Raw genomic sequence first — 19883 nt, 5'->3', positions numbered from 1 at the left:
CCCCCCCCCACACACACACACACACACACCTTGCTACTTATTTCTTAACATGTCATATGGCTGCTTCCCCATCAAACAATTCTCTGTACTGTATTCCATGTCACCCCTACACATGGAACACCTTTCCTCAGCTAGAGTGTGAGACCACCATTCTCCCCTCATTCTAATGCCTTCTGAACCCCTGCTCCCCCCATGGTGATTTCAAGTGCTACAATGGCTTGGCTATATAGCTTCAGAACATGTGCATATATGTGTATAAATCATTATAGAAACTAACTGGTCTCATTAAACTTTGTATTATCAGGACATGGACAATCACAACCTGGTCTCCTTACTAGTTGTTCCCACTTCCTCTAACTTCCATATCCATTTACTTTTACTTTAGAGCATTTTCTCTAAGTCTTCCTGTGTCTCATCAGTTGTTCATGATTTTTCAAAAGCAGCCAAGGGTGCAATAAATTCGCTGGCTATTCCTCTTGCTATCCTAGGATATATATAATCTGGACAGGCAGATTTTTGTAACTGTGATTTTACCAAGTATTCCCTTTTCTGCTCTTTATAATTATTTTTACTGGACCTGCCTTACTAATTTTTGCAAACTTCTTTATGTGTTGTGTATTGTTAACTGCTCCTTTTTAAGTTGCGTTTCAGTATCAGCCATTATTGAGTTTCCAATCATTTCATCCTCCCCCTTTACTAACTGAGCTTCATTCTCTTCAATATTTGTAGAAGCTGTTCTTATTCCCCTTATAATTAAAAAAGTACCATTTTTTGCAGTGCTTATCTTTTCCTTGCAGCCTTGACTCACTATTTGAAAAACTTGGTTCTTAGAGTCAATACTTCATGAAGCCAAACTGGCCACTTCTTGTTCCTTGAATGTTTGTTCCATAGTCTGTTATATCTTAATTATGGTGTCCTAAGTCTTATCCCACCATGGTGGTTTTCAATCCTGCCTGCTGCTGCACCTTACATGCTAGATTTGATGTCTTAACTCCCCACAATTTGCTTTTCTGAAATCATAATCTAAAAACATTCAAGTAATACAAAGAATATTCATCTGTGACACATGCACGCATATGAAAACACTGTTGGAAGTGCACTGTTCTATCCTCCTCCCACTCCGCTTCAGCCTTGTTCCCAACGCTTTTTCCTTTTTTCTGAACTGCTCTGTTGTGTGACCATTTCTGAAAATGATTCTACCGGAAAGCCAAGCAATCATAAGCAACGATGCTATTATTCCTCCCCACCCCAGTTCCCTGTAGAGGTTTCTCAGAGTTCACAGATCCAAACATGTAACACACTGGAGGTACGTCCAGATGGTGGATAGTGATCGATTTTTTGGGGATCAATATATCACATCTTATCTAGACACGATATATCGATCCCCGAACGCGCTCCTGTCGACTCCGGAACTCCACCGGAGTGAGCGGCAGTAGCGGAGTCGACATGGGGAGCTGCGGGCGTTGATCCCGCGCTGTGAGGACCTGAGGTAAATCGATCTAAGATACTTCGACTTCAGCTATGCTATTCACGTAGCTGAAGTTGCGTATCTGAGACTGATACTCCCCCAGTGTAGACCAGCCCTGTCTCACACACTTACTTCCTGCTGTAAAATGCCCACTTAATACCAACTTGTTCTGCTCCCTTTTAATCACAGACAAGTTTCAAAAGAACAACACGCACTCAGGGCTGGCTCCAGCTTTTTTGCCACCCCAAGCAGCGAAGGAAAAAAAGAAAAGGAAAAAAAATATAAAGCTGTAAGCGGCAGTGCTTTGGAGGCAGCTCTACTGTGCCTCTCTGAGAGGGACTGAGGGACCCGCCGGCGAGGACCCAGACATGCTGCCCCTTTCCATTGGCCGCCCCAAGCACCTGCTTTCTGCGCTGGTGCCTGGAGCCAGCCGCGCACGCACACACACACAAAATACTGTTAATTGACAACTCTGGTTATTTTCTTTCTGTAATATGTTGAAATTCATCAGGATAAAGTACGTTAAAGGGAAATGAAATGGCTTCATAAATATGCTTCCCTCTCCTAAGAGCAGGCCTGGGACAGTGTAGTGAGGTTGCAGAGAGTTTGAGACTGTTTTAAAACATCTGCTCTCCTAACAGTAAAGAAAAATGTGCATGGTTAATGAGTTTTTAATCTGTCACATTCCCCAAACTGATTATGGACTATCACTGGACTATCTAAGCAGTACATGAAGGACCTGCAGCACTTTGTCTCTGCTCTGCAATCCAGTGTCCCAGAACTAAGTCTCCCATTACTCCCCCAGCATCTGTGCTGCTAATACACATCAGTCCTTTGGCGTCATAAATTGCCACTATTAAAATAACTGACCTCTCTGATATTTTTTTAACCTCCTTTTGTAATCCCAGAAACTGACTATTTGGGTCAAATGCCTTAAAGTCATTTTCTGTTACTAGCAGTTTGTGTTTTAACAGTAATAAAGCTTTAACTTTTTGATTCTCAACCCCTCTCCTGTCATTAAGTATTTATTGTCTGACCGCTCCCATAATTTCCTACATGTGTAAAAATTTAAATCAATAAAAAATGCTTAAAATTTATACTTTTGCACAACTATGAAAATTTAAATAGATAAAAATGTTAAAACTGCTTAAAATGAAATCAATATATATCAAAATTATTAAAAACATGAATTCTTCCAAGACTATTTCTACATGCCCCACACCAGTCTACATAGGCGTCACACACATCAAACAGACAAACCTCCACACTTCACCACAACCCATTTCTGCCTGAACAAAACACTTCATTTACTTAAGGTGAAAAATATAGTCCCTATTTGACCTAACTAAATGAGCAATACTCACAAAAACTGCTCCATTTCCAAGCCTGTTAGGAATTGCAGGACCTTTTATGCTATCATTCTCCCATCATACCTTGAGATTAGTTGTTTCCTCCCTTTCTGGTGGCTCAACCAATCTCTGCCCATTCAGGCCTAATTATTTATAGTATTTTAACATCAATATCACCCTGCAAAAGCAATAGAATACTTCCTTTAGCCTGGAAAATCAATAGATGGAGACTTGCCACTCATCCATGACTGCAGAGTAACTTTGTCATGGAAAACCTCAAGCGTAGTTAGTAACCGTTGACTATGGAATGAATTTAGAATTAGACACGATCTACTAGATCATCCTGTCTGTGCTGCTTCAGGTTCAGGATACTGTCCTGAGACAGAGTGAATCGGGTATGGAATAAAAGAGTGAGTTTTAGGACATTTTGGTAGATTTGACCCGGTTAATGGGAAATGTATTTGTTATAAGTAATAAATCATTGTAAAAATAACCGCTTTTACAAGCAGCCCCATTGGCTCCAGATTACTATTCATGGCCATACTGGGTCAGACAAAAGAGCCATCTAGACCAGTATCCTTGTCTTCTAACAGTGGCCAATGCTAGGTGCCCCAGAGGGAATTAACAGAATAGGTGGTCATCAAGTGATCCATTCCATTGCCTATGGCAAACAGAGACTAGGGACACCATCCCTGTCCATCCTGGCTAATAGCTATTGTTGGATCTATCCTCCATGAACTTATCTAGTTCTTTTTTGAACCCTCTTCTAGTCTTGGCCTTCACAGCATCCTCTGGCAAGGAGTTCCACAGATTGACTGTGTGTTGTGTGAAAAAAATACTTCCTTTTGTTTTAAACCTGCTGCCTATTAATTTCATTTGGTGACTCCTAGTGTTATGAGGAGTAAAGAACAGTTCTTTTTTTACTTTCTCCACACCAGTCATGATTTTATAGGCCTCTATCATATCCCCCGTTATCTCTTTTCCAGGTTGAAAAATCCCAGTCTTACTAATCTCTCCGCATGTGGCAGCTGATCCATGTCCCTGGTATGCAGTATTCAAGATGTGGGCATACCATGGATTTATATAGAGGCAATATATTTTCTGTTTTATTTTCTATCCCTTTCTTAATGATTCCCAACATTCCGTTCACTTTTTTGACTGAGTGCATGTTTTCAGAGAACTAGCTACAATGACTTTAAGATTTCTTTCTTGAGTATGTGAATGAGTCATAGGAACACAGGAATTGTCAGACTGGGTCAGGTTTATGGGCCATCTAGTGTAGTATTGTGTCTCTGACACTGAACTACACTAGTTTCAGAGGAAGATACATTAGATAATCTGCATTCTACAAATCTGGGATATTCTGTCCCCTATGTTAGATGTCCTCTAATAGTTAGAGATTGTCTTAAGCCTTGAAGCATGAGGATGAACACCCCTTCCAAGGTTGGTTAGCATCACTACTGTAACTCTGGATATATGTTATCTATATAAATGTCCAGTCTCTTTGAATCTCAGTTGGTTTCTGGCCTTGATAACTTCCTTTGGCAATGAATTTCACAGTTTAAGCATGGACTGGGTGAAAAGTTATTTCATCCATTTTGATTTGTCTCGCTTCTGTTTGACTTTCCCCTTGTTCTTATATTAGGAGACAGAGAACAAGTTCCTGAGCTGCTTTCTCTAAACCAGGAGTTCTCAAACTTCATTGCACCATGATCCCCTTCTGACAATGAAAATTACTACACAACCCCAGAAGAGGGGGACTGAAGCCTGAGCCCGCCCGAGCCCCACTGTTCCAGGCAGGAGGGGCCAAAGTCCAAGGGCTTCATCCCGGGGCAGAGGGCTTGTAACCTGAGGTGGTAGTTCTCAGGCTTCAGCTTTGGCCCCAGACCCCAGCCAGCCTAATACCAGCCCTGGTGAAATGGGGTCACAACCCAGTTTGAGAACTGCTGAGCTAGACCACACATTTCTGGGTGTATATTTACCGTGTCCCCTCTTACCCATCCCCAGCCTGAGGTAACAAGCCCAGCTTTTTCCCTGTGAGAATGCCTGACCGAGTGCTGGGAACGAGAGAGCAGGTTGGTGACAGACTGTGGGAAAGTGAGCCGGGGCTGAGGGCGGGTGGGATTGCAGCCTCTGCTAGTGTGATCTGCTGGAGGGCATTAGCCGCTACTCCTGTGTCCCCTCCAAACTTGTTACAGCTTCCTGGAACACCACGTGTAGACCTTCACGGGCATTAACTGGGGATAAGCTGCAGTAGTGCAAGTAGGGCAGTACCCTCCAGTATGCAGTACTGGCAAGAGATTTTTAGCGGGTATGGGGTACCAAAAAGATTTGGAGCAGAATGCGGCTAGGGAGGCTTTGTTAGCATATGTATTGTGCTGTTAAGTTGGTCAGGAGTCCTTAGGAGGGGGGGGGGGGCAGAAGGTGTTTAAATTGTTTTTTATTCTGTTTCTCCCCATTAATCTGAATTATCCATGACATCCATACTGCATCACATCAAGTCCAAATCATTAGAGGAATGCCTCTGCTTGCACTGACCAGAGGATGTTTGGATTCTGATGTCAGCCCAGTTCTGCGGCTTGACAGGAATCAGTTGTTGTCCCCAGTGTACATAAAATTCTTCTTTGCAGCCAAACTAGTCTAACATGCCTTTTGTTAACTGGAACTGGAGCAACAAAACAAAGAAAATAAATGCCTCGTTTTCTGGCTTTGTGGGTGAAAGAACAATAAGTGAAGATTATAATGCTGGAAACTGACAGCCTTCAACCAGCTGCCTCAGGTATCTGCCAAGAACTTTGCTGAAAATATGTTCCTAATCTTAGCAAGGGAGTTGACGTATCACACATCTGCCCACCTTTATTCGAATGAAGCTCTTTCTGATCCGACAGCTCAGACAATGTCAATTTCATCCAGAACAATGTACAAACTTGGAACCTAATCCTGTAAACCCTTAATCATTTGATCAATCCCATGGAAGACAAATGGGACTATTTACATGACTGTGGACCACTTTTGTGGTAAGAGTTTCAGGAGTCTGTTCTGTTCCTATAAAGGAAGTTGAATCTCCCATTGAAATGCAATGATTGGGTACAATACCATAATGCAGTTTAGGATACAGTTGTACTTAAAATTTGTCTTTTAATAAGTTATACATATGCTGAAATGGCTCCCCACCTAACTCCCATAGTCCATATAAACAGACTGAAATACTACATATTTGCGGGGAAAGTGAGTAGTTAAGCATGTTGATGTTTGTCTATACAAACACTCATTTCGTCACGGTACTGGAAAATATAGCTGAAATTAAACTTCCTTCAGATTCCATAGATTAACAGCCCCAGTTGTCTTCTGTGTTAATCAGTGTGTACCTGAAAAAATTACATGCCTTCTAAGAGAAAAGAATCAGTCCACACTTTAAAAAAAAATCCTTCCAACTGATGTTCAGAAGAGTGCTACAAGACACATATATAACCTCGTGAGCAGAGGGCGGAAAGGATACCCTCCTACATTCTGACCAGCAAAATAATAATAATAATAAAATCTCAAAGAGGCAGAGGTTCACAGATTTGCAAACCTAAAAACCTGTGTTATGCTTTAAACCACCTCAGCACATACTAGCTTTATGAATATTAAAATGTTTACTGCAATGGAACACTGAAGCCCATTAACCTGAATGTGTGCCAGCCAGTATGCCCTCACTGACTAAAGGTGCAGTCACACCTGAACAGCTAAAAATTGACCTTGCCCTTTTAGGCTAAATAGAGTCATGTCACTGGCTCCATCTGTGTTGTTACATAACAGATAACAAAACTCCAGTGGGGCATGGTGCTGGCACATAGGGTCTCGGGTATGTGGTATGATTTTTCAGAATCTCTTTTGGGAATAGTCATGTATGTGAAATAGCTGGTACTTATGATTATGCTATTTGTATGCATGTGTGTTCATCTTGGTATTTGAAGTTATGAATATTAGCTCTGTTTACTACGTTTGCTCCTGTAGTAACGCCCGCAAGGTATTTAGCCAACACATGAAGGGACAAGTCAAGCTGAATGGCCCACTAAGGAACATTAGCTCACAATGGACCCTGGAAAACACCTGTCTACACTTAATGGACTTTTTGTGAACGTTCTAACTAGAATATGGATGGAGGTGATGGACATGTAACTTGCCCATGTGACTCTAAACACCATCTTTCATAGTGAGAACAGATTTTCCTTTACTGGCAGAAGCTAAAAGGCCCTCGCCTGGAAACATCTCCATTTTGCCTCTTTCCTGCTCTGACCTCTTTCTTGCTCCAGCCTCTGGACTATGAACATATACTGATGGGAGCATTCTACTCAGGGGACTGAGGACTCTAAGGTAATCTGTAGCCTTCATATTTCCTTGATCCTTTGCAGCAGGACCTACGAGTTGGATATGATACAAAGACTATTCTAGCCTCTTTGATTGCTGATTTCTCCCTTGCAATGGACAAAAATCAGACGTCTGCAGACTTTCTCATATGAGTCAGCAGCCTTTGATACTATGTTATAAGCAAGATAGCCCTTGCTTGAGTGATTTCATTCTTTCCTCTCCATTGAACTCAACAGCAAAACCTCTTTTGATTTCAGTGGGAACAGGATTTACCCCCAAGAGATCAGAGAATGTGATTTTGATCAATTGCTTATCCATCCAGAGATATGTTGGTAGTGAAGTAGATAAAGGCAAGCTGGCAGAAGCTTAGTTTGGACATAAGGGAGGCACTGATGGTGTATTAAGGGAAAATGGGGTGATTGTGCTTCCCATCCTTCTTTCATTTAAGAAGTTTTCAATTTGGGATGCTGCTGGATCCTCAATGACACCTGGAAGTACAGATGGCACCAGGGGCTCAAAGCATCATTTTACAACTGCATGTGTTAAACTTCTGCCTCTATAAAATTTTAGATGGGTAAGGGGGGTGTTGGAGGAGATGGGGAGAGCATGGAGGGGACGGGGTGGGGAGGAGTCACATGGGGAGGTCACGTGCCCCCCCTTGTGTCCCTCCCATGAGTGCAGTACCAGCAAAAAATTATTTCTACTTGCACCACTGATATGCTGTCACTCTGCAGTGGGGGCAGGGGCTGATTAGTTAAACATTCCCTGCACACGGAATTTGAGTGGCATGGAGCTGCTTGAAATAGCTTTATTCTCATACAGCCAGTGAGGTAATGCTGGGTTATACATAGAATAACCAGAAGGTTTTAAAGCTTCATTTTACTTCACAGAGACTACTTGGGATTTTCTGCTTAACAACCAACTTCTCTCCAGCAGCATCTGTATTGATTGACCAAAAAAGGCAAACACTTTTCATTTGGTGAATTTCAAAAAAAAATGGCTGAGAAACACATTCGGTAGGTCTCATGGTTCTGGAAAGTTAAAAAGCAGGACTGCTGAAAGTATTAGGTGTATTCCTGTGTGGGTACAGTAGAACCTCACTAATTCACACTAAAAACTGTGAGATCCTTTGCTAGAGTTTGGAAATTAGCGAGTAAGCCAAGGAGCATACTTTAAATGATCAAGATACATCAAAATAAAATAAATCGAAAAATGTATTTTATTCATTTATTTTGACAAATTTTCATTTGTAACTAAATTTTTCTGTAATATGCTAGTGGATGTTGTGGATATAGTCTGCAAAATAACGTCTCTACAAAGTGCAAAGATCTGACAATAGTACTTTTTAAAATTGACCGTTTTTTGCACCTATTCAGAGAATTCAGCTTTGTCTGGAGCTTCCACATAAAGTGTTCAGAACTGCTTTGGGTTTTGTATATGGTTATGTAAGCGATCTGGAGAGGAAGTGTAGCACTAAATCTAAATAAGGACTAGAGAGAGCTTCCGAGCAGGCTGATTGTGATAGTAGTAATGACTGAACAAGGGCTGTATGTGCAACGCCAAACCAACACAATTCCAAACACTAGTTCAAGTTGAAAGGGAGTCTGAGATTATTTTAAGTAACTCTAAGTAGATGCTGAGCTTTTCCAGTTCAGCGTGAAAAGGTATTAAGGAGACTTGTTGGTTTTACATAGCACAGGTGAGCTTTGGGAAATAAAGATACTTGCTTCATTTGCTTTCCCTTCATATGCACTTTCTCTTGTTCAGTCTGCCTGCTAACCTCATCAGTGGGGGAGTTGCAGGGATCATAGGCGTTACCTGTGTTTTTCCAGTTGATCTGACTAAAACCAGGTTACAGAACCAGAGGAGAAGACAGCAAGCGTACAAAAGCATGTAAGTGAACTTTGGAAAAGAATTCTGAAGACAGCCGAGTTTGTATGTGTATGCCGGAGACACTGGCACCAACAAGAAGTTTGTGGAATACAAGCCCTTTAAAAGAAATGTTAGAAACTGTGTTAACATTTAACCATTTTTGAAATTCGTAATTTAGTTAAGCAAAGGGGGATACACCACTATGGTACTGTAATGCTGGGTGTTCATTAGACTTTGTTGCCTTCCTATTTTGTTGCCTCCCGTATTGACCAGTCACAGGTGCTTCTGCATCAAACATGTGGCTGCACTGCAGTAGTTTGATATGAACCTTCAGTCTGTTGAATCGTTTTGTGCTGAGACTCTCATTTTCTGTTGCTGCCAAAGCCCTGGTGTGAGCAAGCTAAGTGTCTTATGAAACAGACACTTTTGTGCTCAGATGGCACGGCCTTGGCTGAAAACTCTTTCCTGAGGATGCAGCTTCCTCTAATGATGATTTAGTTTTTCCTTTGGGATTTCCACTTTTAATATTAATAACTGGAATAACTAAATATATGGATACTCTCCAAAAGTTTATAGGCCATGTTTAAATCTTTGACAGATGAATTCAAATTACTGTGTTTTGTCTTGGTCAGGCTGGATTGTCTAGTTAAGACACTGCACTCAGAGGGCTATTTCGGGATGTACAGAGGTAAGACTTTTTCCTGTTTCGTAGCTAGTTATAGGTAACTTGGTAACACGTAATCACAGTGATTCTCATTCTTTTTCACCAACATTTTCACAACGTTTTGGGTTCCCAACATCATACACCATGGACCAATATTTCAGAGGTATTAATATCAATTGGAGCTGCAGGTACTCAGAAGCTATGAAAATCAGACCCAACATGTCTAAAGCTGGGTGCTCAACATTAGAGGCCACTTTTGAAAGTTTGGCCCTTTATCTTCAGGACATAGGAAAGAAAAAAAAATCTCATAAGTAAGACTGAAAGCTTGTAGAGTTTTTTTTTTAATTGTTGTTGTTGTTGTTATACATTTTATCCAAACTTTCTATTGTTTCCATGCTCTGATGTGCAAGTGCTGGTAGCCAGATGACAAGCAAGGAACACAGTTATGGGCACAAAGCAGTTAGTTAAAAGCAGCTGAGGGATCCAGTTTTCAGGTCTCTTCTGGATTTGTGAGAGGCCTAACATATCAAATGTAATCATGATATCCATACCTAAGAGGAGGCCAATTAGAATTGACGGACACACTCACTACAGCAAGGGTTTTGACTCTGCCAAGTAGTATATGAGGGTCCTTTATGTACTGCATATACCATGCCTTTCTATCAGTTCATGTCCAGGGAAGGATTCACATCCAGGATTGGGATGTGTTAGAGAGGGAGATGGGTATGCCAGGATCCTCTGTAAATCCACTTTTATCAAATTGGAAAGTTAGTTCCTAAGGTAGCTACTTTTTGTTCACAGGTTCACTATACCTAAAGAATGTTCTCCTCTGATAAATCTACTTCAAGAGAGTTAATTTAGTTTTTAGGAGCCAGAACTGCATAGTGCAGAAATCTTTGCCAAGGAAAAGAAGCTTTTAGAGCATGTGAATGGAGACTAAGCAAGAAGTGATCCTTTAACACAAAAGCCAGCATTTTAATGTGGAATTTAAGAAAAATATAAAGGCAGACATCCTAATTATTTTCCCTCAGTGACTTTTACTGCTAATATCTAGACAAAGTAGAATGTTTTTTGTGGCATCTGTGTTTTTCATAATGCACACCTTGGATCCTGTGAATTTTGAAGGCTAGTCAATCTGGTCAAGCCACAATGGAACGTTTAATGGTTTTGAAGTGCTGCTTACCATTGTAAACAGGCATAGTTCCATTTTTTTCCTGTCCGTAGACACTGCCTAGCTTTAGGTATGTACTTTCTCAGTAAAGAATTTTCCCCTTAACTTCAATATAAATTCTTTCTCTGCCAAACATCTGTTTTAAAGGCCCATTGATATTGGGAGAGTTCCCACTGTATATTGGTTTCCCAACAAGGAATCTTGACACTATGTTTAACAAAAACATCCAGTCTCACCTTTCCAGCAAAGGAAGGTTGCCTTTAATTTGGGATAGATTCTAAAAGTTTAATGGGTTATTATAGCTTTTAATCTAACATTTAAAATAATTTCTCCCACCCACTAAGGCTGGATAGTGGTGAGGAGCCAAAATAAAGGAGTTTGTTAGATAATCTAATTTGTGCTATGTATTGCTAGTATTCGGCAAAGTAAGTGAATTTTATAGATCTTTAGTGTGGCAAATGAAAAATTATCCAACAAATGTACTGTTTTTTATCGCAACCATTTTACAAGCCATTAATATAATTTGTTTCAGTATTGGGCAAATTCAGAGTTCTCTCTCACATGTGTGTGATCCACGCTGCTTAAGTGTATTAACCAACTTATTACTGCCAAAAAAATAGTCTGCAAAATTTACTACTGCAGGCTGGAGTTGGGGACAAGGCTTTTCAAAAATTTGATCTGATTATAACGATAAAGGACTTTGCCTCTTCTTCTCTTCCCCATTTGCTTTGGCTTGTTTAACACACGTGCTGCTTTCAGTTGTGTTCTTTACACTTTCTGCATGTCTCTGTGTTATACTGTATGCTTTGTTTTCACAAATGGGATAATAATAACATAAGAATGGCCATGCTAGATCAGACCAAAGGTCTAGCTAGTCCAATATCCTGTCTTCTGACAGTGGCCAATGCCAGGTGCCCCAGAGGGAATGAACAGAACAAGTAATTATCAAGTGATCCATCCCCTGTCGCCCACTCCCAGCTTCTGGCAAACAGAGGCTAGGGACACCATAATAGTTCCTACTGTAACAATTTTATAGTCATATAGACTTTAGAATCATAAGCTATTCTGCACATCATGGCTGCAGGGATTTAACAGTTGAAATTGGGGATGTAGAACTTTCTGACCCCAGAATACAGTCTTCAGTCATTTGAGTTACAGGCACATCTCTTGCTGTAGTAGTATTAGAGCTAATAGCTTCTGTGGGGCTCTTGTGGTAAGTGCAGTATGAAAACTCACACCTGACAGCTGTGACAATCTAACTAGTAGAGAGCACTGATGACATATATAATGTTAGCTAGTGATTGATACCACATCAATAAACAAGATGTCTTCCAAGACTTGGTGGTTCTCCATTGATTTAAAATAAGAGCTTGTTTGCAGAGTTAGAAATTTGAGTATCACGTTATGATGGAGAATCAAACTTCTGTGTACGTATTACATAGAAATGTTACTAGAACATAAATGTTGCAGACTTACCACTAACTGCCCATGTCAATTGCTCTAGGCAAAGGCTTTATTATAATTCTGCCTAATCTGATGCCATTAGTCTCTGTCAGAAGCTTTGCTGCAATTAAAGTAAAACAAAATGAAGACATTTGGATTTGAGTGCTAGGTCCCAAAGCCTTTTTCCTGTCATTTGTCAAATGCAAAGCTATATGTTACAAGCATTGTTAATTTCAAGTTTATACAGTACACATCCTATGATATTTAAGATTTCTTGCCCAGTAATCCAGGGAAGTGTAATTTAAATTCACCTGTTTTGTTGGAGGACTGCAGCCACATTTCTAGAGATATTGTCCAGGAGAGGGCTGGGCAGTACAGGACATACGCTTCTGGGGGAAGAGCTAAGCCTGGGAGTGAGTTGGGGTCACCGTGCAATACAACTCAGGCTGGTGAGAGCCAAGGGCTGGCTGGCTGCAGCACACAGACATGGCTGGGAGTGACTTGCAGGCTCTTTGTGAGCACTCCAGACTGGAGGCTACAGCAGCAAGGCCGTGTAAAGGGCACCCAAGGTTAGAGGGCAGGTGTGAAGCAGCTACTTGTTAGTCTGGATTGTACCCTGGGTATATCACAGTGCTGTTAAAAATGCCTGCACTCTGCCACAATACACTGGAGCTGAGTCAGTGAAGGAAATCACATAGGATGCAGCTCTGCTTGTGATACAACAGAGACACTGGTGTAGACAAAGCATTTTTACCACCACTTTTCACAGTATAGGGCTGGAAACACCTCAGCTCCAGCTACACTGCCCACTTGGCTCTCATTGGTGTATCCTTGCTGAATGTTGCTGGAACACAGATTCTTTTTTTCTATTTTGGATACAAAGCTTGTGAAACTGGAAGAATCCCACTCCCCACCTTCGCAGATAACTGACTCAGGGACTTTACATAATTTCCTGTACAACTTGTCATAGGTTCACAATCAAGATGAACTAACTTAAAGCAGAAATACTCCCTTTATGTCATTTCTTGAATCTGAGCCTCCATTTTCAAATCTGCACTGAGCAAATGATGCTACACGCAGTTAAAGGCATTTCTTAGTCACCTTCATAGTTATCACTAAAATGGAGCATTTAGAACCTTCTATAAAACACGGGCTGTCTAAGGGTACATCCAGACAACCCGCCGTATCAGCAGGTAGCGATCGATTTATCGGGGAGACTCGATATATCGATCCCCAAATGTGCTCCCCGTCAACTCCGGAACTCCACCTGAGCGAGCGGCGGTAGCAGAGTCAACGGGGGAGCCACAGCTGTCGATCCCGCACCGTGAGGATGGGAGGTAAGTTGAAATAAGATACGTTGACTTCAGCTACAGTATTCCCGTAGCTGAAGTTGCGTATCTTACATCACACACACACCCCCAGTGTAGACCAGGCCTTAGGTTCTCTGTTTGATGAAGTGTTGGGTGCATCTATGGCTGGCTGAGTCAGGCCTGAGGAGTTCTCTGAAGAAGTTGCCACGGTTTTCAAAACCTGATTCTTATCTAGTTTCACTTTACAATAGACCAGATGCCAGCCACAGCACATACAGTCCTGTAATGACAAGTGAGTAGTTTGGGACAAATCTTGCTGCACAGTGAGACCACTGGTCCCTAACTGTTTATACAGTACACGGCTGACAAGCCGCTGAGGAGAATATTTTCATGTCGCATACAGCCTCTGCTGGTAACAGTCACGGTGCACAAGGTGCCATTTGTGACCCAGTCCGTGGTTTCCAGTCATTATTGCCAATGAATTGGGGGCACAAAACACTCTGCAGGAGATAAAGTGGAGTCGCTTCCTTTCCACATAGCCTCCTGGCTGCTCATGTGAGGCTGGGGCATTGTGTCCTTCATTGTAGACACAGAGGAGGTTCAGAATTGCATGGGATCAGAGCAGGAAGCAGCAGAAAGGTGAGTTTCCATGGGTCCATCTTTCAAGGAACACTGAACTCACCTCATTAAGGGATCATGCCAAAGCCCATTGAAATCAATGGTGAGACTCCCGTGGACTTCAGTAGAAGTTGGCTAGGGTCCTAGATACAAAGGCGCCTCCAGGCACCAGCACACCAAGCGCGTGCCTGAGGTGGCAAGCCAGGGGGGTGTTCTGCTGGTCGCCACGAGGGCGGCAGGCAGGCTGCCTTCGGTGGCATGCCTGCGAAGTGTCCGCTGGTCATGCGGCTTCCGCGGACCTCCCACGGACGCGCCGCCGAATCCGCAGGACTGGGGACTTCCTGCAGGCAAGCCACCGAAGGCAGTCTGCCTGCCGTGCTTGGGGCGGCAAAATACCTAGAGTCGCCCTGCCTAGTATGACCATAAAATCTTACTCTGGTACTGGTTGCACAAGTGAAGAAATGTGGACCATAGAAACAGTCCCCCCATTCTACCCCGCAGGACACAGTTCTGCCACAAAGACAGCCTGCGGCAGTACGTCACAGTGTGATTTTTGTTAGTGGCAAAGAATCAAGATGCCAATTGGTATCTCCTGAATCTCAACCCCCTAAATCAAAAGACTAGCACCTCCTCAGCCCTGCTGTGCTACAGGCTCAGGCACTGCCCAGGCTCTGCCCCAGCCTTCATTAAGGCAGAGTTAAGGTTGCCCAGTGCTGCTTTGTGCCCTTCCAGAATGTAGAGAGCTCCTAGACTTAAACCTCTGTAAACTAGGCACTAGAGAGTCAAGGGACATGCAAAGCAACCTTAACCCCTGCCTCTGGCCAGAACCACTGGGAATGGTTCAAGGGGGGGGACATAGTAAGTAGGCCTGAAGAGCCCCTTGCCCAAGTGACAGCTTTGCACTACACCATGCCAGCGTACCAGGTTTTCAAGCAGTTTGCAGACCCATGGATTTTAGTGCACTTGGACAAGGGTAAGGAGCTGATTTTGGGGGCAGGTTGAATTCCTGGAGCCCCGGTACCAAACGTCTCAGAATTTACACCACCAGGAGCAAGGGCTGCAATGTGCAATGTAAATGGTGGGGGACTGGGTTTGGGGAGGGCATGGCTCTGCTCCATAGACTACATGCACTGTCTGCTTCACAGTGGATTGGCTAAAGATGCTATTTAGGACCCACCTCTTCCCTTCTTAGCAGCCTAACCCTCCCCCCCCCCCGCCACAGGTGCATTGCCAGCAGGGAGCTGGGTTCAAGGATCTTTGCCTTCATGAGCCCCTACACCCACCTGCTCCCAGGAGCCTCCCTCAGCACTTGAGAGAGGAGAATCCCTGCAGTCCCCTAGAAACAGGAGTCACTGCCTTCCCCCCATGACCCATGCACCCCCAGGAGCCTCAGCCCCCCCACTGCCCCTGCCTCCCACCCTTATCCCGCTCCTTACCCCCCTGCTGCTGAACCTTGGGCCTGGCCAGCCTGCTGCCAAGATCCCAGTGCCAAGAGGAGCAGGAACCTCAGCTGCCAATCCATTGTGAAGCAGACAGTGCGTGTACTCTGTGGAGCAGAGCCATGCCCTCCCCAAACCCTGGTCTCTGCTGTCTACTAAAATAAAGCAAGAAAAGTCTTAGTATGGCTAACTGACAAGATGTGTGTCTTCAAAGAGCATTTCCTGGCCCTGCCTGTATAAATCTATTCAAGCCAGCACTATGCTTTACTATGGAACATTTTGATTTTCCAGTAATAAAGACACAGCTCCAGTCACTAACCAAAGGAACAAGTGAGGACAGCTACAGCAGACTAGCTGACTGTGTAAGGAAACAAATGAAGAATGATGATGGGCAATATTTTTCAGAAGTGACTTATTAGGGGTTTGTATGACTTGGGCAGCCTTGAAAATGGTACTCTTTGTGGCTTTGAGTCATTTTGTGTAATTGTGGAGATCAGTGAGTTCTTAATGGTGAACTAGTTTTGTAGCACTAGGCAGACAGCCAGGGAGTTAATATTCCAATTCATTTATAAATGGGATATTTTTTGCTGAATGTGAATTCATTTTCTTATTTGATAAAACACAAGTAATAACAGTCTTGTCCCTCAGTGCAGAAGTACTGAGAATCAGCCACTGCCTGTATATGAACTGCCTCGGCTCAAACATCATATCACCAACAAAAAATGTGGTAATATCCTTCATCATTGTATTGTTGCCACCTAGGCATGGACAGCTGTGTGCACCCATGAGGGAAAGGACACTTGTGAGCTATACAAGTGGGAGCCATTCTTAGCTGACTGCCATGATGTAAATGTCAATACATTTTCACCTAGATCAAAGGCATTTAGGTTCCTAAATTCCACTGATTTTAGTGCAGTGGGATGGGGCTGGAAGTCTGTCTTGCCAGTGATCTAAGAACTCCTACCATTAGGATATATTCTTAACTTTTCATAGATTGTGAAGCGTTAGTTCTGAATTAGACAGACATGTTGCTGCCACAAGTTTACATTTGTGTTTTTGCTCTCTTTCATGAAAGCTGAATGTGTATAGGGAAAAACGCTCTGTGTGCAGTGGTAGCATGAACATTAAATGACATGTTTGAGCGCCTGAAAACAAAAAATATATATTGTCTTCTATTTTCAGGAAAATTTGATGGAAGGAGGGTCCCTCTGCCTTCCTGAGAGGGGCTGGCTGCAGAGTATTAGTCATTGCTTCTCTCTTTGGTATAGCCAAAGTCATTTACTTGATTGGAGTAGGGGAGTTCCTTGTTGAGCTTTCCCAATATGACAGATTTTAATCCTAACTCCTTATGCCATGGACATGTTGGAACAGAACATGCAAGAATCATCGATATAGAGAGGACCCAAGAAACAAATTGCAACTCAGATTGATTTACTTACATTCTTAGTGAATCTGGGGTTCCCTGAATACACTGTTACTAATCAACTAAAGTTAAGGGAAGGCTGGGACAATGTATCCCCTAGGCTGCTGCTCAGTGTTGCACCCCAGCTTGGGGGTGCTGTATGTATCCTTTTCATGACATTTCCTATTATCCTTTTACAGCAAGAGCCAGACTTGTGACACCAACAGCCAGTGCAGTACAGGAGTCTGCATATTGTTAGTGCATGGGAATGTCTCCCAGTGCTGAGGGTTCTAAGAGAGATAAATCTCTGTATGTGAAACAACCTTTGCTGCTTTACTGAATTTTGTGTACTTTTCAGAGGGTAGCGTGATCAGACATTAGGGCTAGTTGTGTATATATATATTTATTTAATGAAGGGAACATGAACAACATATTTTCGAATGGGTTGGGGGCCAAGTCTTTTTCTATTAGCTGCCCTTGATTTTCCAGCTACCGGACTAGAAAGGTCTGTCTTGGTATTTCTCTTTGTTCTCTGTTCCATCAATGCTGTTTCATTAATTCACTCTTTACAATTAATTGGGAAAAGAAGGCTGTGGCTTATAAAAAGTCATAGTTTACAACTTGGAGCACTTCCTTGTAAAGAAGGTGGTTGCTTTGGTGACTGCTAAAAACAGAAGCCATTTCAGACCATACATGCATAATAGGCAAACTGTCCTAGACAGGCACTCAGTATGAAATTCATCCTGTACAATGCCTACTTATCACTTACAATATGGGTTCTAGAGTGAGCCCTGAATGGATTTTGTATGCTCATAAACCCTAATTGTTCAGCAGAGATATAGGTGTTACTTGAACTTGTTAGTGAAACTCACTCCATACTTGAACTTCTCAGCAATAAAACCAGTTCTTCCCTCATATAAACGCAGTGTAACCACTGAATTTGCTAGGAGCTGCACCTGAGGATAAAACTGGATCAAGAATTTTTAACCATGTTAAAATATTACCTTTGATTATATTTAGCCAGTTATTTTCCTTGGCAGTGAGCTCATGTAATGACTGATCCCAGTTTTTTCTTTGTTGTTGTTTGCAGAGGAATAAACTGGTCAGTATCTTTGGCCCCTTCCCCAAATCCACTGTGTGCAGTCTGCAATTTAAATGTATATGGTGCAAGGAAAGCTTGAAGCCCTCTATGACATTAATGGCAACTTTGTAGAAGCAGGGCCGGCTCTAGCCATTTTGCCGCCCCAAGCACAGCGGCACACCGCCGGGGGGCGCTCTGCTGCTTGCCAGTCTCACGGCTCCAGTGGACCTCCCGCAGGCGTGCCTGCGGATGCTCCACTGGAGCCGTGGGACCAGTGGACCCTCTGCAGGGACGCCTGCGGGAGGTCCACCGGAGCCGCCTGCCGCCCTCCCAGCAACCGGCAGAGCGCCCCCTGCAGCATGCCGCCCCAAGCATGCGCTTGGCACGCTGGGGCCTGGCGCCGGCCCTGTGTAGAAACCATCCGTACCCTGTGCCTGCCATACCACCTTGCAGTGAAAGCTAGTGATCCTTCTGTATTGAGGCATATTTTGTCTTTGTCCCCCCCCCACACACACACATACAGTCCTTGGATAAGTGAAGAGAGTGAGATTGGCTTGGGCATAGGAGAAAAGGGCCTGAATGGCCCTCTTCCATCTCTGACCTCTCCAATTCTGTTAATAAAATAGATGTGTGAATGCTAGGGATGTAAAATTCTGTAAGTGGGTTCTGCAGCTTTTTTCCCCTGCTGTGAACCAGCTGCTAGAAACTACCTAGCCCTGTCGCCGTGTGTTTGGTCTGTTTTATTTATAGCTTATCATTGAGCACCTGTTGCAGTTTCACATCTGCAGAGGTTCATAGGCAAAAATTCATTCATTCACCTTCTCTTATTTCCCTACAAGTGGGCACAGACTCTTCACCCATGCCTGCTCGGTAACTAAAAGAAGGCTGCGACTTACTGTGCACAGAGTGGGTGTAGACCCCAAATTGAGGAGCAGAAATTGGGTAATTCCACTTAATGTACATTGGGAGAAGACCATGTGCCACCTATTTTATTTATTTTTTTGAAGTGACCAAGCCCAGTATGTCCGAACCACATTTCATATAATCTTTACAAACAAAACTCAAACAGAAGGTTCAACTTGCCCCCTTTCCCTTTACCCTTCAACATAAATTACAGCTAAGCCATAAAGCTCAACAAACCGAGGCTCCTTCAGTCAAGTGGAGAAGGGTTTTTTTCAATGCATAGTCCTTGATTCTGGAATTCCCAACCCCAGATGTCTAAAGCCACGGACATGTAGCTTGTGCACCCGAGGACACTGCACATGGGGAGAGGCATCTCTCAGACAGACAGTATTAAGCTGTATACATGGATGTCAGCACCTGAGAACAAAGAGGAAATGAGCACACTGCAGTGACTCAGTCTAGAAGGCACCAAGGGGCATGGAACAGATCCAAAATAAATAATCACGATCAGGTGTTGAGCCTGGAGATGACACAGCAGCATCACCATATCTTAGGACATCATCCAATAGGCCAGGGCGCATCCTCCTAGAAATGCCTAACTCCTCCCTGTACACCAATTATTTTTATCCTTTTTGCCTCGCTTCACTTCCACCAGTGCCCTCCAGTGTTGCAGTTGCTCAGGGTGATACAACAGTAAATTTGCTAGGTTTCCTTTAGATTAAAAAATCCTACAGACCAGCTTGCAGATCTGGTGTGAAATACAATTTTATTCATGATTCAGTTATAGATAGCCACTAGCTAAGTGGGGCA

Source organism: Gopherus evgoodei, chromosome 4, assembly GCF_007399415.2.
Source record: "Gopherus evgoodei ecotype Sinaloan lineage chromosome 4, rGopEvg1_v1.p, whole genome shotgun sequence".
In the NCBI taxonomy this organism is placed as follows: domain Eukaryota; kingdom Metazoa; phylum Chordata; order Testudines; family Testudinidae; genus Gopherus; species Gopherus evgoodei.
The sequence above is the reverse complement of the archived record's forward strand: the minus strand, read 5'-3'. Positions refer to the sequence as shown.